Source organism: Oncorhynchus keta, unplaced genomic scaffold (genome assembly GCF_023373465.1).
Source record: "Oncorhynchus keta strain PuntledgeMale-10-30-2019 unplaced genomic scaffold, Oket_V2 Un_contig_823_pilon_pilon, whole genome shotgun sequence".
In the NCBI taxonomy this organism is placed as follows: domain Eukaryota; kingdom Metazoa; phylum Chordata; class Actinopteri; order Salmoniformes; family Salmonidae; genus Oncorhynchus; species Oncorhynchus keta.
The window spans coordinates 99,721-121,838 of NW_026289938.1; the positions used below are offsets into that span (position 1 = coordinate 99,721).

Here is a 22,118-nt window from a genome sequence, read left to right on the forward strand (position 1 = left end):
CCATTTTACCCCTCCCCTCTCCTCCACTGAGAAATCAGGCCCTCTTCTAGAAGTATCCATGATGTCTCCCATTTTACCTCTCTCCTCCACTGAGGAAACAGGCCCTCTTCTAGAAGTATCCATAATGTCTCCCATTTTACCTCTCTCCTCCACTGAGGGAAACAGGCCCTCTTCTAGAAGTATCCATGATGTCTCCCATTTTACCCCTCTCCTCCACTGAGGAAACAGGCCCTCTTCTAGAAGTATCCATGATGTCTCCCATTTTACCCCTCCCCTCTCCTCCACTGAGGAAACAGGCCCTCTTCTAGAAGTATCCATGATGTCTCCCATTTTACCCCTCCCCTCTCCTCCACTGAGAAAACAGGCCCTCTTCTAGAAGTATCCATGATGTCTCCCATTTTACCCCTCCCCTCTCCTCCACTGAGAAAACAGGCCCTCATCTGCAATCATAGAAATGTAGTCTTGTGGGAAAAGGACGTTGATTAGTGCAGTCGAACTGTGCAGTTAATCAAGCATTATAAAGGCTGAGTCCCGAAATAGCAGCGCATTCCCTATGTAATTTACATTTTACATTTGTGTCATTTTGCAGACGCTCTTATCCAGAGCGACTTACAGTTAGTGCATTCATCTTTAGATAGCTAGGTGGGACAGACACATATCTAAGTCATAGTATGTACATGTTTCCTCGTCAGCAAGGTCAGAGATAGTAAAAGGGGAAAGAGTCAAGCGTTAGTTCACTAAAGGCATTTTTATTTGGTGTGGGGAGGGGGGTGGGGGGGGGGTTCTGGTAAAAAATAGTGCACTATATAGGGAATAGGGTGCCATTTGGAACATGGACATAGAATAGACAGAGAGGTCTCAATGACGTCTGAAGAAAAGCCCATCGCGCTAGTCCGGATGTTGGAAGCTGATAAGAGACTCTGTTCCTCAAGGCACCATGGCAGTCTCCTTCATTCTCAGAGAGACACACAGATACAGAGGCACAGAGACACGGAGAGAGACAGAGAGAGAGAGAGAGAGAGAGAGAGAGAGAGAGAGAGAGAGAGAGAGAGAGAGAGAGAGAGACTCTCCCTATATAGGACACTGGGAGAACACAATGCAATGCCCTTAGGGAATGGAGGAATAACAAGTAACAATGGAAGTGGCACAGTAGCAGGATGTTGACTGATCTGAAGGCCTATAGAAGGAACAGCTCTGGTCAGTGAACACACTGTACTGTGTACATTGGCTCAAAGTGTCTAATGCCTGAATGTGATTTTATTCACACTGTTAGGTATTGCAGTTGGAGCTAAAAACAAGCATTTAGCTAGGTATTACTGTTGGAACTAGAAACACAAGCATTTAGCTAGGTATTACTTTTGAGTAACACAAGCATTTGGCTAGGTATTACTTTTGGAGCAAGAAACACGAGCATTTGGCTAGGTATTACTGTTGGAACTAGAAACACAAGCATTTAGCTAGGTATTACTGTTGGAACTAGAAACACAAGCATTTAGCTAGGTATTACTGTTGGAACTAGAAACACAAGCATTTAGCTAGGTATTACTTTTGGAACGAGTAACACAAGCATTTGGCTAGGTATTACTTTTGGAACAAGAAACACAAGCATTTGGCTAGGTATTTCTGTAGGAGCTATAAACACAAGCATTTAGCTAGGTATCACTGCAGGGTTGGAGCAATAAACACAACCATTTAGCTAGGTATTACTGTACTGTTGGAGCTAAAGACAAAAGCATTATGCTAGGTATTACTGTGTAGGTGGTGCAATAAACACAAGCATTTACCTAGGTGTTACTGTACTGCTGGAGCTAGAAACACTAGCATTTAGCTAGGTATTACTGTAGGAACTAGAAACACAAGTACTTAGCTAGGTATTAGTGTGTAGGTGGTGCACTAAACACAAGCATTTAGCTAGGTATTACTGTTGGTGCTAGAAACAAACATTTAGCTAGGTATTAGAGTTTGAGCTAGAAACACAAGCATTTAGCTAGGTATTACTGTGTAGGTGGTGCAAGAAACACAAGCATTTAGCTAGGTATTACTGCACGGTTGAAGCTAGAAACACAAGCATTTAGCTAGGTATTACTTTTGGGGCTAGAAACACAAGCATTTACCTAGGTATTACCTTACTGTTGGAGCTAGAAACACAAGCATTTAGCAAGGTTTCACTGCACAGTTGTAGCTATAAACACAATCATTGAACATAATATTACTGCACTGTTAGAGATAGAAACACAAGCATTTAGCTAGGTATTAGGGTTGGAGCTAGAAACACAGGCATTTATCTAGGTATTACTGCACAGTTGGAACTAGAAACACAAACATTTAGCTAGGTATTGCTGCAGGAGCTAGAATCAAAAGCATTTAACTAAGTTTTACAGTACTGTGTGAGCTAGAAACACAAGCATTTACCTAGGTAGTACTGCACTGTTGGAGCTAAAAACACAAGCATTAAGCTAGGTTTTGCTGTTGGAGCTAGAAACACAAGCTTTTAGCTAGGTATTACTGTTGGAACAAGAAACACAAGCATTTGGCTAGGTATTACTGTTGGAGCTAGAAACACAAGCATTTAGCTAGGTATTACTGTTGGAACAAGAAACACAAGCATTTGGCTAGGTATTACTGTTGGAGCTAGAAACACAAGCATTTAGCTAGGTATTACTGTTGGAGCCAGAAACACAAGCATTTAGCTAGGTATTATTACTGTTGGAGCTAGAAACACAAGCATTTAGCTAGGTATTACTGTTGGAGCCAGAAACACAAGCATTTAGCTAGGTATTACTGTTGGAGCTAGAAACACAAGCATTTAGCTAGGTATTACTTTTGGAACGAGTAACACAAGCATTTGGCTAGGTATTACTTTTGGAACAAGAAACACAAGCATTTGGCTAGGTATTTCTGTAGGAGCTATAAACACAAGCATTTAGCTAGGTATCACTGCAGGGTTGGAGCAATAAACACAAGCATTTAGCTAGGTATTACTGTACTGTTGGAGCTAAAGACAAAAGCATTATGCTAGGTATTACTGTGTAGGTGGTGCAATAAACACAAGCATTTACCTAGGTGTTACGGTACTGCTGGAGCTAGAAACACAAGCATTTAGCTAGGTATTACTGTACTGCTGGAGTTAGAAACACTAGCATTTAGCTAGGTATTACTGTAGGAACTAGAAACACAAGTACTTAGCTAGGTATTAGTGTGTAGGTGGTGCACTAAACACAAGCATTTAGCTAGGTATTACTGTTGGTGCTAGAAACAAACATTTAGCTAGGTATTAGAGTTTGAGCTAGAAACACAAGCATTTAGCTAGGTATTACTGTGTAGGTGGTGCAAGAAACACAAGCATTTAGCTAGGTATTACTGCACGGTTGAAGCTAGAAACACAAGCATTTGGCTAGGTATTACTGTTGGAGCTAGAAACACAAGCATTTAGCTAGGTATTACTGTTGGAACAAGAAACACAAGCATTTGGCTAGGTATTACTGTTGGAGCTAGAAACACAAGCATTGAGCTAGGTATTACTGTTGGAGCCAGAAACACAAGCATTTAGCTAGGTATTACTGTTGGAGCTAGAAACACAAGCATTTAGCTAGGTATTACTGTTGGAGCTAGAAACACAAGCATTTAGCTAGGTATTACTGTTGGAGCTAGAAACACAAGCATTTAGCTAGGTATTACTGTTGGAGCTAGAAACACAAGCATTTAGCTAAGTATTACTGTTGGAGCTAGAAACACAAGCATTTAGCTAAGTATTACTGTTGGAGCTAGATACACAAGCATTTAGCTAGGTAGTACTGTTGGAGCTAGAAACACAAGCATTTAGCTAGGTATTACTGTTGGAGCTAGAAACACAAGCATTTAGCTAGGTATTACTTTTGGAGCTAGAAACACAAACATTTAGCTAGGTATTACTGTGGGAGCTAGAATCAAAAGCATTTAACTAAGTTTTACAGTACTGTGTGAGCTAGAAACACAAGCATTTACCTAGGTTGTACTGCACTGTTGGAGCTAAAAACACAAGCATTAAGCTAGGTTTTGCTGTTGGAGCTAGAAACACAAGCTTTTAGGTAGGTATTACTGTTGGAGATAGAAACACAAGCATTTAGCTAGGTATTACTGTTGGAACAAGAAACACAAGCATTTGGCTAGGTATTACTGTTGGAACAAGAAACACAAGCATTTGGCTAGGTATTACTGTTGGAGCTAGAAACACAAGCATTTAGCTAGGTATTACTGTTGGAGCCAGAAACACAAGCATTTAGCTAGGTATTACTGTTGGAGCTAGAAACACAAGCATTTAGCTAGGTATTACTGTTGGAGCCAGAAACACAAGCATTTAGCTAGGTATTACTGTTGGAGCTAGAAACACAAGCATTTAGCTAGGTATTACTGTTGGAGCCAGAAACACAAGCATTTAGCTAGGTATTACTGTTGGAGCTAGAAACACAAGCATTTAGCTAGGTATTACTGTTGGAGCTAGAAACACAAGCATTTAGCTAGGTAGTACTGTTGGAGCTAGAAACACAAGAATTTAGCTAGGTATTACTGTTGGAGCTAGAAACACAAGCATTTAGCTAGGTATTACTGCACAGTTGGAGCTAGAAACACAAACATTTAGCTAGGTATTGCTGCAGGAGCTAGAATCAAAAGCATTTAACTAAGTTTTACAGTACTGTGTGAGCTAGAAACACAAGCATTTACCTAGGTAGTACTGTTGGAGATAGAAACACAAGCATTTAGCTAGGTATTACTGTTGGAGCCAGAAACACAAGCATTTAGCTAGGTATTACTGTTGGAGCTAGAAACACAAGCATTTAGTTAGGTATTACTGTTGGAGCTAGAAACACAAGCTTTTAGCTAGGTATTACTGTTGGAGCTAGAAACACAAGCATTTAGCTAGGTAGTACTGTTGGAGCTAGAAACACAAGAATTTAGCTAGGTATTACTGTTGGAGCTAGAAACACAAGCATTTAGCTAGGTATTACTGCACAGTTGGAGCTAGAAACACAAACATTTAGCTAGGTATTGCTGCAGGAGCTAGAATCAAAAGCATTTAACTAAGTTTTACAGTACTGTGTGAGCTAGAAACACAAGCATTTACCTAGGTAGTACTGTTGGAGATAGAAACACAAGCATTTAGCTAGGTATTACTGTTGGAGCTAGAAACACAAGCCTTTAGTTAGGTATTACTGTTGGAGCTAGAAACACAAGCCTTTAGTTAGGTATTACTGTTGGAGCTAGAAACACAAGCCTTTAGTTAGGTATTACTGTTGGAGCTGGAAACACAAGCCTTTAGTTAGGTATTACTGTTGGAGCTAGAAACACAAGCCTTTAGTTAGGTATTACTGTTGGAGCAGGAAACACAAGCATTTGGCTAGGTATTACTTTTGGAGCTAGAAACATAAGCATTTAGCTAGGTATTACTGTTGGAGCCAGAAACACAAGCATTTAGCTAGGTATTACTGTTGGAGCTAGAAACACAAGCATTTAGCTAGGTATTACTGTTGGAGCTAGAAACACAAGCATTTAGCTAGGTATTACTGTTGGAGCTAGAAACACAAGCATTTAGCTAGGTATTACTGTTGGGGCTAGAAACACAAGCATTTAGCTAGGTATTACTGTTGGAGCCAGAAACACAAGCATTTAGCTAGGTATTACTGTTGGAGCCAGAAACACAAGCATTTAGCTAGGTATTACTGTTGGAGCTAGAAACACAAGCATTTAGCTAGGTATTACTGTTGGAGCTAGAAACACAAGCATTTAGCTAGGTATTACTGTTGGAGCTAGAAACACAAGCATTTAGCTAGGTATTACTGTTGGAGCTAGAAACACAAGCATTTAGCTAGGTATTTCTGTTGGAGCTGGAAAACACAAGCATTTAGCTAGGTATTACTGTTGGGGCTGAAAACACAAGCATTTAGCTAGGTATTACTGTTGGAGCTAGAAACACAAGCATTTAGCTAGGTATTACTGCACTGTTGAATCTGTAAACAAGCATTTAGCTTGGTATTTATTTTGGATCTAGAAACACAATCATTTGCTTGGTATTATTGGAATGTTGAAGCTACAAACACAAGCATTTAGCTAGTTATTACCGTACTTTTGGATCAAGAAACACAATCATTTAGCTATGTTTTCATGCCCTTTTGGAGCTAGAAACACAATCATTTAGCTATGTTTTCATGCCCTTTGGAGCTAGAAACACAATCATATAGGTAGGGATTATTGTTGGAGCTAGAAACACAAACATTGAACAATTGAATACTGTACTGTTGGAGCTAGACACACAAACCTTTAGCTAGGTATTATTGTTGGAACAAGAAACACAAGCATTTACCTAGGTATTACTGTAGGAGCTAGAAACACAAGCATTTACCTAGGTATTACTGTAGGAGCTAGAAACACAAGCTTTTAGCTTGGTTTTATTGTTTGAGCTAGAAACAGAAGCATTTTTCTAGGTAATACTGTTGTAATAGAAACACAAGTATTTAGCTAGGTATTACTCCACTGTTGGTGCTAGAAACCCATGTATTTGGCTCGGTATTACTGTACTGTTGAAAACACAAGCATTAAGCTAAGTCTCACTGTTGGAGCTTGAAACACAAGCATTTAGCTAGGTATTACTGTTAGCGCTAGAAACACAAGCATTTAGTAATGTATTACTGTTGGAGCTTGAAATATAAGCATTTAACTAGGTATCACTGCACTGTTGGAGCTAAAAACACCAACATTTAGCTAGGTAATACTGTTGGAGCAAGAAACACAAGCATTTAGCTAGGGAGAACTGTTGGGGCTAGAAACACAAGCATTTAGCTAGGGAGAACTGTTGGGGCTAGAAACACAAGCATTTAGCTAGGGAGAACTGTTGGGGCTAGAAACACAAGCATTTAGCTAGGGAGAACTGTTGGGGCTAGAAACACAAGCATTTAGCTGTGTATTGAGCTCGAGAAACAATCAACTAGCTAGTTATTACTGTACTGTTGGTGCTTGAAACCCAATAATTTAGCAAGGTATAACAGTTGGAACCAGTAGCACAAGCATTTAGCTAGTTATCACTGTTGGAGCTAGACACACATGCATTTAGCTAGAAATTACTGTTGGAGCTAGAAACACAAGCATTTACCTAGTTATTACAATTTAATACTGTACTGTTTGAGCTAGAAACACAAGCATTAAGCTAGGTTTTGCTGTTGGAGCTAGAAACACAAGCTTTTAGGTAGGTATTACTGTTGGAGATAGAAACACAAGCATTTAGCTAGGTATTACTGTTGGAACAAGAAACACAAGCATTTGGCTAGGTATTACTGTTGGAACAAGAAACACAAGCATTTGGCTAGGTATTACTGTTGGAGCTAGAAACACAAGCATTTAGCTAGGTATTACTGTTGGAGCCAGAAACACAAGCATTTAGCTAGGTATTACTGTTGGAGCTAGAAACACAAGCATTTAGCTAGGTATTACTGTTGGAGCCAGAAACACAAGCATTTAGCTAGGTATTACTGTTGGAGCTAGAAACACAAGCATTTAGCTAGGTATTACTGTTGGAGCCAGAAACACAAGCATTTAGCTAGGTATTACTGTTGGAGCTAGAAACACAAGCATTTAGCTAGGTATTACTGTTGGAGCTAGAAACACAAGCATTTAGCTAGGTAGTACTGTTGGAGCTAGAAACACAAGAATTTAGCTAGGTATTACTGTTGGAGCTAGAAACACAAGCATTTAGCTAGGTATTACTGCACAGTTGGAGCTAGAAACACAAACATTTAGCTAGGTATTGCTGCAGGAGCTAGAATCAAAGCATTTAACTAAGTTTTACAGTACTGTGTGAGCTAGAAACACAAGCATTTACCTAGGTAGTACTGTTGGAGATAGAAACACAAGCATTTAGCTAGGTATTACTGTTGGAGCCAGAAACACAAGCATTTAGCTAGGTATTACTGTTGGAGCTAGAAACACAAGCATTTAGCTAGGTATTACAGTTGGAGCTAGAAACACAAGCATTTAGTTAGGTATTACTGTTGGAGCTAGAAACACAAGCTTTTAGCTAGGTATTACTGTTGGAGCTAGAAACACAAGCATTTAGCTAGGTATTACTGTTGGAGCTAGAAACACAAGCATTTAGCTAGGTATTACTGTTGGAACAAGAAACACAAGCATTTGGCTAGGTATTACTTTTGGAGCTAGAAACATAAGCATTTAGCTAGGTATTACTGTTGGAGCCAGAAACACAAGCATTTAGCTAGGTATTACTGTTGGAGCTAGAAACACAAGCATTTAGCTAGGTATTACTGTTGGAGCTAGAAACACAAGCATTTAGCTAGGTATTACTGTTGGAGCTAGAAACACAAGCATTTAGCTAGGTATTACTGTTGGGGCTAGAAACACAAGCATTTAGCTAGGTATTACTGTTGGAGCCAGAAACACAAGCATTTAGCTAGGTATTACTGTTGGAGCCAGAAACACAAGCATTTAGCTAGGTATTACTGTTGGAGCTAGAAACACAAGCATTTAGCTAGGTATTACTGTTGGAGCTAGAAACACAAGCATTTAGCTAGGTATTACTGTTGGAGCTAGAAACACAAGCATTTAGCTAGGTATTACTGTTGGAGCTAGAAACACAAGCATTTAGCTAGGTATTTCTGTTGGAGCTGGAAAACACAAGCATTTAGCTAGGTATTACTGTTGGGGCTGAAAACACAAGCATTTAGCTAGGTATTTCTGTTGGAGCTAGAAAACACAAGCATTTAGCTAGGTATTACTGCACTGTTGAATCTGTAAACAAGCATTTAGCTTGGTATTTATTTTGGATCTAGAAACACAATCATTTGCTTGGTATTATTGTAATGTTGAAGCTACAAACACAAGCATTTAGCTAGTTATTACCGTACTTTTGGATCAAGAAACACAATCATTTAGCTATGTTTTCATGCCCTTTTGGAGCTAGAAACACAATCATTTAGCTATGTTTTCATGCCCTTTTGGATCAATAAACACAATCATTTAGCTATGTTTTCATGCCCTTTTGGAGCTAGAAACACAATCATTTAGCTATGTTTTCATGCCCTTTTGGATCAATAAACACAATCATTTAGCTATGTTTTCATGCCCTTTTGGAGCTAGAAACACAATCATATAGGTAGGGATTATTGTTGGAGCTAGAAACACAAACATTGAACAATTGAATACTGTACTGTTGGAGCTAGACACACAAACCTTTAGCTAGGTATTATTGTTGGAACAAGAAACACAAGCATTTACCTAGTTATTACTGTAGGAGCTAGAAACACAAGCTTTTAGCTTGGTTTTACTGTTTGAGCTAGAAACAGAAGCATTTTGCTAGGTAATACTGTTGTAATAGAAACAAGTATTTAGCTAGGTATTACTGTAGGAGCTTTTAGCTTGGTTTTACTGTTTGAGCTAGAAACAGAAGCATTTTGCTAGGTAATACTGTTGTAATAGAAACACAAGTATTTAGCTAGGTATTACTCCACTGTTGGTGCTAGAAACCCATGTATTTGGCTTGGTATTACTGTACTGTTGAAAACACAAGCATTAAGCTAAGTCTCACTGTTGGAGCTAGAAACACAAGCATTTAGCTAGGTATTACTGTTAGCGCTAGAAACACAAGCATTTAGTAATGTATTACTGTTGGAGCTTGAAATATAAGCATTTAACTAGGTATCACTGCACTGTTGAGCTAAAAACACCAACATTTAGCTAGGTAATACTGTTGGAGCAAGAAACACAAGCATTTAGCTAGGGAGAACTGTTGGGGCTAGAAACACAAGCATTTAGCTAGGGAGAACTGTTGGGGCTAGAAACACAAGCATTTAGCTAGGGAGAACTGTTGGGGCTAGAAACACAAGCATTTAGCTAGGGAGAACTGTTGGGGCTAGTAATACAAGCATTTAGCTGTGTATTGAGCTCGAGAAACAATCAACTAGCTAGTTATTACTGTACTGTTGGTGCTTGAAACCCAATAATTTAGCAAGGTATAACAGTTGGAACCAGTAGCACAAGCATTTAGCTAGTTATCACTGTTGGAGCTAGACACACATGCATTTAGCTAGAAATTACTGTTGAGCTAGAAACACAAGCATTTACCTAGTTATTACAATTTAATACTGTACTGTTTGAGCTAGAAACACAAGCATTTACCTAGGTATTACTGTTGGAGCTAGAAACACAAACCTTTAGCTTGGTTTTACTGTTTGAGCTAGAAACAGAAGCATTTTGCTAGGTATTACTGTTGAACTAGAGACATGTATTTAGCTAGGTATTACTCCACTGTTGGAGCTAGAAACACAAACATTTAGCTAGTTATTTCTGTTGGAGTTAGAAACACAAGCATTTAGCTAGGAATTACTGTTAGAGCTAAAACCACAAGCATTTAGCAAGGTATATTTACTGTACTTTTGGAGCTAAAAACACAAATATTTAGCAATGCATTACTGATGGAGCAAGAAACACAAGCATTTTGCAAGGTAATTCTGCACTGTTCGAGCTAGCAACACAAGCATTTATTATAGGTATTACTGCACTGTTAGAGCTAAACACACAATACTTAGCAAGGTATTACTGTACTGTTGGAGCTAGAAACACAAGCATTAAGCTAGGTCTCACTGTTGGAGCTTGAAACACAAGCATTTAGCTAGGTATTACTGTTGGAGCTGGAAACATAAGCATTTAGCTAGGTATTACTGCACTGTTGGAGCTATGAACACAAGCATGTACCTAGGCATTACTGTTGGAGCTAGAAACACGAGAATTTAGCTATTTAATACTGCACTGTTGGAGTTATAAACAAAAGCATTTAGCTAGGTTATACTGTTGGAGCAAGAAACACAAGCATTTAGCTAGGTAAAACTGTTGCATCTAGAAACACAAGCATGTAGCTATGTATTGAGCTCGAGACACAATCAGCTAGCTAGTTATTACTGTACTGTTGGTGCTTGAAACCCAATCATTTAGCTAGGTATACTGTACTGTTGGAGCTAAAAACACAATCATTTAGCTCGGTTTTACTGCACTGTTAGTGCTAGAAACACCAGCATTTAGCCTGGTATTACAGTTGGAACCAGTAACACAAGCATTTAGCTATTTATCACTGTTTTAGCTAGACACACAAGCATTTATCTAGGTTTAACTGTTGGAGCAAAAAACACAAAAATGTAGCTAGGTATCACTGTTGGAGCCAGAAACTAAAGCATTTACCTAGTTATTACAATTTAATACTGTACTGTTTGAGCTAGAAACACAAGCATTTACCTAGGTATTACTGTTGGAGCTAGAAACACAAACCTTTAGCTTAGTTTTACTGTTTGAGCTATAAACAAAAGCATTAAGCTAGATTATACTGTTGGAGCTAGAAACACAAGCATTTAGCTAGAAATTACTGCACTGTTTGAACTAGAAACACAAACATTTTGCTAGGTTTTTCAGTTGGAGCTAAAAACACAAACATTTAGCTAGGTATTACTGCACAGTTGGAGCTAGAAACATAAACATTTAGCCAGGTGTCACTGCACTGTTGGAGCTAGAAACACAAACATTTAGCTGCACCTTAGATAACATCTGCAAATCTGTGTAAGCAATCAACATTTTTTTTTATTTGATTTGATTAGAGCGACAGCCTATGTGGTCGAGAGCAACAGTGCGTTCTGAGAGAAGGGAAACAAAGTTACTGTACAGCAACCGTATGAACTCTGAATATGTCCCAAATGGCACCCTTTTCACTACATAGAGAATAGCGTGGTATTTGGGACTCACATTGTGAAGACTGAGAAAACACATAATGTAGGCGTGAGTAAGCCGATGCTACACAGATCAAGGAATGGAGAAAAAAATAACAGACGGTCGGACGATACGATTTGTGTGCGTGCCCCGGGGAGGAGAGTTTGAACTGCATCAGCCTGTCGAACTGATATCACGGCCTCTGTCACACTCCAGGCCAAAGAGTGTTTGCTTGGAAGCTAAATCACATGATGGGATTGGGATGCTGCATGCACACACACACACACACACAGCCGGAGCCCATGTGTCCGTGGCATGGAGACAGGGAGATGTCTTCACCACTCCACATGGGGCCTTAGCAACACGGAGTAGGTGGGCCACCGAGGGCTACCTTGCATCACCTGCCTGCCTTGGACCTACACACGCTCACACACACACAGATACGGACACTGACTCACACAGATACAGACTGACTCACACACAGATACAGACACAGACACACAGATACAGACTGTGGTGGTAATTTTAATAAAAAAGAGAGAGACTATATTCTTCAAAACGACTTTATTATAAGAGTTGCATAAATGGAGCAGTTAACTCTGCACTTCAACAGCTGTGCAGTTAAGGCCCAACGAACAGTGTTGGTTCTCAGCTTTAATAGAGAAGCATATCCTTTTTGTGTACCTGGCAGTCAGCAGATAGTTGTCTGTGCAGATTCAAGGTAGCACAAGGTTGATATTAACAGACTCACACAGATATGGACTATATAGCCTCGTTATTGTTATTTTTATTTTGTTACTTTTTATTTTAATTTAATATTTTTACTTTAGTTTATTTCGTAAATATTTTCTTAACTCTTTCTTGAATTGCATTGTTGGTGAAGAGCTTGTAAAGTAAGAATTTTACGTTAAGGTCTACACTTGTTGAGTTTTGTACGCATCTCTGTGTGTGGAGTAAAGGAGTTCTAGAATTGTTTTCCTCTGGATGCACATGTAACATGCTGGTAGAAATGAGGTAAAATGTATTTATGTTTCCCTGCATTAAAGTCCCCGACCACTAGGAGTGCCGCCTCTGGATGATTATTTTCTTGTCTGCTTAAGGACTTATACAGCTGGTTGAGTGGCGTCTTAGTACCGGCATCGGTCTGTGGTGGAAAATGGACAGCTATGAGAATTATAGATGAAAACTCTCTTGGTATATACCTTGAGATTTCTTTAATATTAGACATCGCGCACCAGCTGTTATTGACAAATAGACACACGCCCCCACCCCTCGTCTTGCTGTTCTGCCCTGCCAATGCGCGGAAAACCCAGCCAGCTCGACATTATCCGTGTCGTCGTTCAGCAACGACTCGGTGAAACATAAGATATTACAGGTTTTAATGTCCCGTTGGTAAGGTAGTCTTGATCAGACCTCATCCAGGTTATTCTCCAGCACATTTGCTAATAGGACTAATGGTAGCGGCGGGTTACCCACTCACCGTCAGATCCTTACAAGGCACCCCGACCTTTGACCCTTATATCTTCATCTCCTGTTCATATGAATGATGGGGATTTGGACCTTGTCCGGTGTCTGAAGTAAATCTTTTGTGTCCGACTCGTTAAAGAAAATATCTTTGTCCAGTACGAGGGGAGTAATCGTTGTCCTGATATCTATATGCTATTTTCAGTCATAAGAGACGATGGCAGAAACAGAAACAAACAACAAAATAAGTTACAAATAACGCAAAACTCACAGAAAATCACACAATTGGTTAGGAGCCCGTAAAACGGCAGCCATCTCCTCTGGCGCCATTGTAAAATAACACAGATAACACATTGTAAAATAAAACTCACACTGATACGGACACAGATGGACATATTGTTTTGACACCTATCCTGTGTTGACAGATTATCAGTGAGAGTTGACATGGAGAGGAATCATTTTAAATACTTGTCAGATGTACCAAATCCCTCAATTGCAGCAGCCTCCCCCTCCCGTCTTGGCCTCTGACGCACACACACACGCACACACCCCATAAATGTATCAGGGTGTTATGTGTCTAATTGACAGGAAAACAAACGAGTTTCTATAGATAATGGGAGTGGTGAGCTACTATCCCATTAATATACAGACATTTTTTTAAATAATCACACACACACTAACAGACAGCAATCCTTTCAAATAATTACCTCTGTTTCCATTGTGACATGTCATTAGCAGGTGATGGTGATAGATGCTTCACCCATTATAGGTCTAACCAGCCAGCCTTGCCTAGTAAACAAACAGAAACATATTAATCACACGTTACATATACAGAGCTTTCAGAAGTATTCTCACGTCTTGATTTATTCCACATTCTGTTTGTGTTAGAACATGAATTTAAAATAGATTAAATAGATGTTCTTCTCTAAACCAAAAAAAAAATGTTTTTAGATATTATGGCAAATGTACTGAAAATGAAATACAGACATATATAATTTACATAAGTATTCACACCCCTGAGTCAATACATGTTAGAATCACCTTTTGGCTGTGATTACAGTTGTTAGACCTTCTGGGAAAGTCTATAAGAGCTTTACACACCTGGGTTGAACAACATTTTCACACTATTATTTATAAAAATCTTTCAGTTCTGTCAAATTGGTTGCTGATCATTGCTAGACAGCCATTTTCAAGTCTTGCCATAGACTTTCAAGTAGATTTAAGTCAAAACTGTAACTAGGCCACTCAGGAATATTTGATGTTGTCCTGGTAAGCAATTTCAATGTATATGGCCTTGTGTTTTAGATTATTGTTCTGCTGAGGGTGAATTAATCTCCCAGTGTCTGGTGGCAAGCAAACTGAACCAGGTTTTCCTCTGGGATTTATTCTGTGCTTAGCTCTATTTCATTTATTCTCTCCTGTTGATGACAAGCATACCCATAACATGATGCAGCCACCACCACGCTTGAAAATATGTAGAGTGGTAGTAATGTGTTGTATTGTATTTGCCTCATATATAACTATTTGTATTCAGGACAAAAAGTTTATTTGCCACAGGTTTGCTTTTTTAATTTTTTTTTTTACTTAAGTGCCCACACACAAACATGCACACATGCACATGCACATGCACACACGGACACACACTGACAGACATAAGCCTCATCTCCCCCCAGCTAAATAACCAGGCTGCATAGTAGGATGAAGTTGTCAACTGGCCCCTGTGAATCCAAGGCTGACAATCAATACAAAATAGGATTTAGACCATTATGTTAAGTCAGCTATTTGTGGGCTTCCAGCTGAAATATAAAACCGTCATTTAGCTAATGCCTTGGAGATGGTTGATCTAATGTTGTGTTTTTACAACAACAACAAAAATATTTAACCTTTATTTAACTTTATTTATTTTATCTTTATTTAACGAGGCAAGTCAGTTAAGAACAAATTCTTATTTACATTGATGGCCTACCCCGGCCAAACCCTAACCTGGACGATGCTGGGCCAATTGTGCACCACCCTATGGTACTCCCAATCAAGGCCGGTTGTGTGATACAGCCTGGAATCAAATCAGGGTCGGTAGTGACACCTCTAGCACTGAGATGCAGTGCCTTAGACCACTGCACCACTCGGGAGCCATACTTACTCAACCCTAACACAATTTCAGTTGGCTCATAAATGAACAACAGTGTAACTATTGTAAGTACAGTTTTCGTTATTTACCTCACCCCCAAGACATGCTGAACACACACACACACACACACACACACACACACACACACACACACACACACACACACACACACACACACACACACACACACACAACATGACAAGACAAGCTGAACACACAAACACACACTCACACACACACCAAATCATGACACGCTGAACACACACAAATACCACACACCAAGACAAGACAAGCTGAACACACACTAACAAACACACACGCACACCAAGACAAGACAAGACAAGCTGACACTGAACAACTTTCAAAGTGATGCTGGAAAACACTGCTGTTTTCATTGTTGTATTTGCATTTCACTGTGTGTGTGTGTGTGTGTGTGTGTGTGTGTGTGTGTGTGTGTGTGTGTGTGTGTGTGTGTGTGTGTGTGTGTGTGTGTGTGTGTGTGTGTGTGTGTGTGTGTGTATGTGCGCGTGTGCGTGTGTGAGTGCGTGTGTGTTCAGCTTGTCTTGGGGGGTGAGGTAAATAACGAAAACTGTACTTACAATAGTTACACTTATTATTATTATTGTTTTAATTACATTAGGACGGTCGACTGACAGCTATTGTTATAATTACATTAGGACAGTCGACTGACAGCTATTGTTATAATTACATTAGGACAGTCAACAGACAGCTATTGTTATAATTACATTAGGACAGTCGACTGACAGCTATTGTTATAATTCCTTTCGGACAGTCAACAGACAGCTATTGTTATAATTACATTAGGACAGTCGACTGACAGCTATTGTTATAATTACATTAGGACAGTCAACAGACAGCTATTGTTATAATTACATTAGGACAGTCAACAGACAGCTATTGTTATAATTACGTTAGGACAGTCGACTGACAGCTATTGTTATAATTACGTTAGGACAGTCGACTGACAGCTATTGTTATAATTACGTTAGGACAGTCAACAGACAGCTATTGTTATAATTACGTTAGGACAGTCAACAGACAGCTATTGTTATAATTACGTTAGGACAGTCAACAGACAGCTATTGTTATAATTACATTAGGACAGTCGACTGACAGCTATTGTTATAATTACATTAGGACAGTCAACAGACAGCTATTGTTATAATTACATTAGGACAGTCAACAGACAGCTATTGTTATAATTACGTTAGGACAGTCGACAGACAGCTATTGTTATAATTACATTAGGACAGTCAACAGACAGCTATTGTTATAATTACATTAGGACAGTCGACTGACAGCTATTGTTATAATTACATTAGGACAGTCAACAGACAGCTATTGTTATAATTACATTAGGACAGTCGACTGACAGCTATTGTTATAATTACATTAGGACGGTCGACTGACAGCTATTGTTTTAATTTTTGTGATTTCTTATAATTATTTGGACAGTCAACAGACAGCTATTGTTATAATTACATTAGGACAGTCAACAGACAGCTATTGTTATAATGTACATTAGGACAGTCAACAGACAGCTATTGTTATAAGTACATTAGGACAGTCAACAGACAGCTATTGTTATAATTACATTAGGACAGTCGACTGACAGCTATTGTTATAATTACATTAGGACAGTCAACAGACAGCTATTGTTATAATTACATTAGGACAGTCAACAGACAGCTATTGTTATAATTACATTAGGACAGTCGTGAGCTATTGTTATAATTACATTAGGACAGTCAACAGACAGCTATTGTTATAATTACATTAGGACAGTCAACAGACAGCTATTGTTATAATTACATTAGGACAGTCGCCAGACGCTATTGTTATAATTCATTGTCTCTGACAGCTAGTTTTTTCATTAGGACAGGCTGACAGCTATTGTTATAATTACATTAGGACAGTCGACTGACAGCTATTGTTTTAATTACATTAGGACAGTCGCCAGACAGCTATTGTTATAATTACATTAGGACGGTCGACTGACAGCTATTGTTTTAATTACATTAGGACAGTCAACTGACAGCTTGTCACGCCTTGGTCTTAGTATTTTGTGATTTCTTTAATTATTTGTTCAGGCCAGGGTGTGACATGGGGTTATTGTATTGTCTTATTGGGGTTTTTGTAGGCATTGGGATTGTGGTTGATTAGGGGTGTGTCTAGTATAGGCTTGGCTGCCTGAGGCGGTTCTCAATCAGAGTCAGGTGATTCTTGTTGTCTCTGATGGGGAACCGTATTTAGGTAGCCTGGGTTTCATTGTGTATTTCGTGGGTGATTGTTCCTGTCTCTGAGTAGTTTCACCAGATAGGCTGTAATTAGGTTTCACGTTCCGTTTGTTGTTTTTGTATATGTATAAGTTATTTCATGTATCGCGATCTCTTCATTAAAGACATGAGTAACCACCACGCTGCATTTCGGTCCGACTCTCTTTCGACAAACGAAGAACGCCGTTACACAGCTATTGTTATAAATACATTAGGACAGTCAACAGACAGCTATTGTTATAATTACATTAGGACAGTCAACAGACAGCTATTGTTATAATTACATTAGGACAGTCGACAGACAGCTATTGTTATAATTACGTTAGGACAGTCAACTGACAGCTATTGTTATAATTACATTAGGACAGTCGCCAGACAGCTATTGTTTTAATTACATTAGGACAGTCGACTGACAGCTATTGTTATAATTATGTTAGGACATCTGTGAGGCCATCAGAGACAGATAGACAACACTTGGTTCTTCAAACTCATCCACACAACACACATACACAAACACGTACACCCGCGTGCACACACACTCATCCAGAAACACAGCGGCCTCTGATCGCCTCTCACTTCTAAGGGGAAATTGAGGAGACTGGATGGCTGGTTGACTGAGTCACAGTGAAGGGACGGACACACTTATGTTATGAGAAAGGAAGTGGCAGAAGAATATTCCAGAATTATTATTATTAGAATTATTCCAGAGTATGTAGCAGTGTTTAGTAGACTGTCTAGATTATTCAGAGTATGTAGTGTTTAGTAGACTTCTAGATTATTCAGAGTATGTAGACTGTTTAGTAGACTGTCTAGATTATTCCAGAGTATGTAGTAGTGTTTAGTAGACTGTCTAGATTATTGTTATGTAGTAGTGTTTAGTAGACTGTCTAGATTATTCCAGAGTATGTAGTAGTGTTTAGTAGACTGTCTAGATTATTCCAGAGTATGTAGTAGTGTTTAGTAGACTGTCTAGATTATTCAGAGTATGTAGTAGTGTTTAGTAGACTGTCTAGATTATTCCAGAGTATGTAGTAGTGTTTAGTAGACTGTCTAGATTATTCCAGAGTATGTAGTAGTGTTTAGTAGACTGTCTAGATTATTCCAGAGTATGTAGTAGTGTTTAGTAGACTGTCTAGATTATTCCAGAGTATGTAGTAGTGTTTAGTAGACTGTCTAGATTATTCCAGAGTATGTAGTAGTGTTTAGTAGACTGTCTAGATTATTCCAGAGTATGTAGCAGTGTGCGGCAGACTATGTATTGTTGTAAACAACAAGCTGGTGCACTATATCTAAGGAAGTCTCAAGCTATTGCTCGCCTGAGGTTGACTATTTCATCATAAACTGTAGACCAGGATCAGTTGATGGACCAACAAAGCTTTTGGAGGGACATCGCCATCGCCCGAGCTCTCTGTAGAAAAGTCCCTTGGATTTGGTGGAAGAATCCTTAGTTTCATAGCCACTTGCTCAGCTGGTTTAGGGGCGCTTTAATTAGGCCAGGTGGAAATGTCCGACAGATCTCAACTCATTAAAAGGAGGAAATCTCCATCGCCTGACCTCACTGCTTTCTCTTCCTTAACTCCGTCCAATCCAGATGTTCTGTGCGTCCATGAATCCATGTAAATCCACCGAATCAGTTCAGATGACAGGTAACAATCTTTTGAAATCGGGAGAGCGGGTCATCAGTTTGTAGTTATTACCATGTAGCGCGGCTCGGAGCTGCACGCTTCAAACCTATTGTGTCATGTAAATGTACAATGATCACGGCCCTACAGATCATCACAGGCCAATTATGCCGTCAATATATGGTTAATACGTAATGAAATTACATGTACATATGAAGACAAACTTGAAAGGGTGAAATATGAAACGTCATTGTTTGCTGAACTGATCAACTCATATCAAACTAATTAGGATTACAGATTGAATAACCAATTTCATTATTTGTATTCTTCTCGTGATTATGATGAACAGTTACAAGCCTAAATGACTCAGTGATGATTCCTATTGACTTCTTATTGAACTGAATTGCTGAATTACCTAATTATGTTAAAAATGAGAATGATTGTTATGATTTGATCTTTGTGATTATACATTTGATTGGACACATGATATTCTGTTTCCTTTGTTAAGCAGCACAGATCTGCAATAAGTGCATCGACGACATAGTCCCCACAGTGACCGTATGTACATAACCCAACCAAAAGCCATGGATTACAGGCAACATCTGCACTGTGCTAAAGGTTAGAGCTGCTTCTATCAAGGAGCGGGACTCTAACCCGGAAGTTTATAAGAAATCCCACTATGCCCTCCGACGAACCATCAAGCAGGCAAAGCATCAATACAGAACTAAGATCGAGTCGTACTATACCAGCTCTGACGCTCGTCGGATGTGGCAGGGCTTGCAAACCATTACTGACTACTTGGGGAAGCACAGCCGAGAGCTGCCCTGTGACACGAGCCTACCAGACGAGCTAAAGTACTTCTATGCTCGCTTCGAGGTAAATAACACTGAAACATGCATGAGAGCACCAGCTGTACCGGACGACTGTGTGATCAAAATCTCCACAGCCGATGTGACTAACACATTTAGACAGGACAACATTCACAAGGCCGCAGGGCCAGACAAATTACCAGGACGTGTACTGTGAGAATGCGCTGAAAAACTAGCAGGTGTCTTCACTGACATTTTCAACCTCTCCCTGTCCGAGTCTTTAATGCCAACATGTTTAAAGCAGACCACCACAGTGCCTGTACTTTAGTGTTAAAGTAACCTGCCTAAATGACTACCGACCGGTAACACTCACATCTGTAGCCATGAAGTTTTTTGAAAGGCTGGTCATGGCTCACATCAACACCATTATCCCAGAAACCCTAGACCCACCCCAATACCGCCCCAACAGATCCACAGATAATGAAATCTCTATTGCACTCCACACTGCCCTTTAACACCTGGACAAAAGGGACACCTATGTGAGAATGCTATTCAATGACTACAGCTCAGCATTCAACACCATAGTTCCCTCAAAGCTCCTGGATTTCCTGACGGGCCACCACCAGGTGGTAAAGGTACGTAACAACACATCTGCCACGCTGATCCTCAACACAGGGGCCAAGCTTCGTACCTCTTTACTAGGAGGTGTCAGAGGAAGGCCCTAAAAACTGTCAAAGATTCCAGCCACCCTCCCTGCTACCTCCTGCTCCTTGCTACCGCACGGCAAGCGGTACCGGAGGGCCAAGCCTAGGTCCAAGAGGCTTCTAAACATCTTCTACCCCCAAGCCATAAGACTCCTGAACATCTAGTCAAATGGCTACCCAGACTATTTGCATTGCCCCCCCTCTCTCCACATCACTGCCATTCTCTGTTGTCATCTATGTATAGTCACTTTAATAACTCTACTGACATGTACATACTACCTCATCTAACTGGTGCCCCAGCACATTGACTCTGTACCGTCACCCCCCTGTGTATATTGTTATTCTTGTTACTTTAATTACTTGTTACTTTTATCTCTTTTTCTTTTCCGTATTTCTTTGAAACTGCACTGTTGGTTAGGAGCTCGTAAGTAAGCATTTCACTGAAAGGTCTACAACTGTTGTATTCAGCATTTCAACTGTAAGGTCTACAACTGTTGTATTCAGCATTTCACTGTAAGGTCTACAACTGTTGTATTCAGCATTTCACTGTAAGGTCTACAACTGTTGTATTCAGCATTTCACTGTAAGGTCTACAACTGTTGTATTAGTTCCTGTGAAGGCAGCAGCTACTCTTCCTGGGGTTTATTATAGATCCCCATTAGTTCCTGTCAAGGCAGCAGCTACTCTTCCTGGGGTTTATTATGGCTCCCCATTAGTTCCTGCCAAGGCAGCAGCTACTCTTCCTGGGGTTTATTATGGCTCCCCATTAGTTCCTGCCAAGGCAGCAGCTACTCTTCCTGGGATTTATTATGGCTCCCCATTAGTTCCTGCCAAGGCAGCAGCTACTCTTCCTGGGGTTTATTATAGATCCCCATTAGTTCCTGCCAAGGCAGCAGCTACTCTTCCTGTGGTTTATTATGGATCCCCATTAGTTCCTGCCAAGGCAACAGCTACTCTTCCTGGGGTTTATTATGGCTCCCCATAGTTCCTGTCAAGGCAGCAGCTACTCTTCCTGGGGTTTATTATAGATCCCCATTAGTTCCTGCCAAGGCAGCAGCTACTCTTCCTGTGGTTTATTATGGATCCCCATTAGTTCCTGCCAAGGCAACAGCTACTCTTCCTGGGGTTTATTATGGCTCCCCATTAGTTCCTGCCAAGGCAACAGCTACTCTTCCTGGGGTTTATTATAGATCCCCATTAGTTCCTGCCAAGGCAGCAGCTGGGGTTTATTATAGATCCCCATTAGTTCCTGCCAAGGCAGCAGCTGGGGTTTATTATGGCTCCTCATTAGTTCCTGCCAAGGAAGCAGCTACTCTTCCTGGGGTTTATTATAGATCCCCATTAGTTCCTGCCAAGGCAGC

The 22,118-nt window shown here is 39.9% G+C and overlaps 1 long non-coding RNA gene across 8 annotated transcripts; it reads left to right on the forward strand.

Annotated features, from left to right (window-relative positions):
* The first annotated feature begins 2,601 nt into the window (after positions 1-2,601).
* LOC127926778 (uncharacterized) lies at positions 2,602-8,630 on the forward strand. Of its 8 annotated transcripts, XR_008125078.1 has the most exons (11): positions 2,602-2,694; positions 3,399-3,437; positions 3,555-3,671; positions 4,189-4,500; positions 5,418-5,573; positions 5,613-5,846; positions 7,338-7,649; positions 7,893-7,931; positions 8,049-8,126; positions 8,205-8,360; positions 8,400-8,630. It is a non-coding gene; the product is annotated as an uncharacterized LOC127926778 (long non-coding RNA). The 8 variants fall into 8 exon arrangements; XR_008125082.1 differs by lacking the exon at positions 3,399-3,437 and having other exon boundaries at positions 2,602-2,655; positions 3,516-3,671; positions 5,613-5,807; XR_008125077.1 differs by lacking the exons at positions 3,399-3,437; positions 7,893-7,931; positions 8,049-8,126 and having other exon boundaries at positions 2,602-2,655; positions 3,516-3,671.
* The last annotated feature ends 13,488 nt before the right edge of the window (positions 8,631-22,118 follow it).